Below are 2,641 nucleotides of genomic sequence, written 5' to 3'. Positions count from 1 at the left end.
GCACTTCCCTCTTCCCAGCATTCTTGTTGCTCCGCCTCTACTTCCTGCCTGGCTATTGGCCAATCAGCATTTTATTAAAAATAAGAACAAGCACCAGGATAAAAGACCTTGTCCCACAGCATTGGAAGACAAAAGCATGTTGAGAACAATATAGATGTTAGAGACCTTGCGAAGTTTCAGAGGTAAGCAAAGATGCTACTGGGCCTTTTGTGTGAAGAATCTGTGGTTCTGGTTATGTGGAGCTGAAGAATTGGCTGTGATTAATAAGAGATCAGAAACACTAATGTAAAACTTTAACTGGGAAAATTGATGCTAGCCAGCGGGAGCTAAGAAGTTAGTGGTTCCCTAGGAGTCGGCACACAGAAGCTGTGTTCCAGAGGTGGCCAAGTTTGTCCCTCATGCTGGCAGCTGAATTTGGTAGTCTAAGGCTCACTGTTTGGTAGTCTAAGGTACTGGTCCCCCCCCCCCCCAAGACAAAGTTTCTCTTTGTAACAGTCCTGGCTGTCTGGAACTTTCTTTGTAGACCAGGCTGGCCTTGAAATCACTGAGATCTGCCTTCCTCTGCCTCCCAAGTGCTGGGATTAAAGGCGTGCACCACCACTGTTGGGCTGGTGGTAATGGTTTCGAAGGTAGGAAGGGTCTGGAGAGCAGCTGAGGCTTGGCAGTGTGAGAGGCCAGGACAGACCACTGGTGAAGGAACAGCCTCAGTAGCAGATGAAACCCCAGGACTGAAAGGGTAAGTTGAGGCTTGGCACCATGAAGAGAGCCTATTAGAGGCTGTTGGTGAATGTGCAGCCCGGTTGCAGCAGAGACCCCAGTGTTTTGGAGATGCCAGTACCACGGGAAGACCAAGAACAGCAGCAGTGGTGGACTGGAGCCAGCTGGAGCCTGGAAGACGAGCTGTGTGTGCTTCAGACGACGGAGCCGGAGAAGCCACCCAAGCTCTGAAGAAGCCCAGAAGATAGTGAGTTATTTACAGATAGAGTTTGGTTTGGCTTTGTTCAGTTTGTGACTGTACCCTGATTCTTCCCTCTTGAAGTATGAAAGTATTTAACAGTTGGATTTTAAAAGAGACTGGATATTTATTTTTTTTACATCATATTGTTATCGATCATTTGGGAATTTCACATCATGAACCCTGGTCACGCTCACTCCTCAGTTTTTCCAGTTCTGCCCTCCAACCCCTGTGAGTCCTCAAAAGAAGAAACAAACAAATGAACAAACAAATGAAACACAAGTCCAATTTGTGTTGCCCATGTCCTCACTGCAGCATGGTCAAACTCCCAGTGGCCAGCTCCCTAAAGAACACCGAGTCTGTCCGCCCGCACCCCTCCAGAAGCCATCTCTGCAGATAGCTACACTTCAGCATGCTTATCACAAGCTTTAAGAATTCTTTTTGATGGCCTTTTGTCTAGGCTGTTATTTTGGGGGGCTTGGGGGTGGAGTGGGGAGTGAGGCTAGGGATTACCACAGAAACCTGTTTCTCTTTCTCAACTGTGAATTTCAGTAGCGTCCTTGCCCCTCACAGTCGGCAGCAACACGGATCGTGAACTTCACGTGGTCTGCCGAGTCAACATGTGCCGTGGACCTCAGCATGGAAACTGGGCATTTTAAAGAGAGCGAATTTTTAAATGTTTGAACTCTTAAGGAGAGATGAGGCCCTGAGCCTCCCTGGTGGCTGGCAGGATTTAGTTCCTGTGGCTGAGGGCCGAGGATAAGGAGAGATGAGGCCCTGAACCTCGCTGATGACTGGTAAGATTCAGTTCCTGTGGTTAGGGCTGAGCGTAAGGAGAGATGAGGCCCTGAGCCTCCCTGGTGGCTGGCAGGATTCAGTTCCTGTGGTCAGGGCTGAGGGTCTCAGTTGTCATTGGCCATAGTCTGTGTGGCCTCCATTCTTACCCCCATGCTGCATGTGCTTCTCAACAAGCCTGCTTGCTTCTTGAGGCTCACAAAGGAGAGAGAATCCCAGAAAGCAGGGTAGCCAATCCTGTGTGATGTGATCCCAGAGGCATTGGCCATTTGATGTATTATAAGTGAATCATTGGTTCTGCTCAAGGCTACTTGACAGTGGCCTGCCATCTCTGCGAAAGGAGGGTCCTTCATTAACTTTTGAGACAAGACCTCATGTAGCCCAGGCTGATCCCAGAATTGGCTGTGCAGCCAAGAATGACCTTGAACTTCTGATCTCCTGGCTACTGCGATTACAAGTGTACATATAAACAAGTGTGTATGTGGTTTATATGCTGCTAGGATTGAACCCAGGGTTTCGTCTATCCCAGGCAAGCCCTCTACCAGCTGACATACCCAACCCACATAGATATGTTCTTCAGAAGATTCTGAGAGATAGGGGGTGCTCAAGCCTGTTTGCCTGTTCCCTCCTCCCGGCACTGAGCCCTGGCTCCCTTCCCAGAAGAGCAAACAAGGCTTGGGGCAAGCCTGGTGTACTCCCTGACCTGGCCCTCACACTGGTATCACAGGGCAAAGGTTATTTCTGGTTGGGTGCCTTCCAGATGTATCGTGCTTGAACAGCAACTTGATCTTAAACCACTGCAGTCCCAAGGACTTTAAATGAGACGCTGCATGAAGCCCTGGTGGCAGTCGCGAGCAGGTTCGGCTACACTGGTGAGGGGACTGTCCAGCC

The sequence above is a fragment of the Chionomys nivalis genome, chromosome 2 (genome assembly GCF_950005125.1).
Source record: "Chionomys nivalis chromosome 2, mChiNiv1.1, whole genome shotgun sequence".
NCBI classification, from domain to species: Eukaryota; Metazoa; Chordata; class Mammalia; order Rodentia; family Cricetidae; genus Chionomys; species Chionomys nivalis.
Note: the sequence above shows the minus strand (reverse complement) of the source record.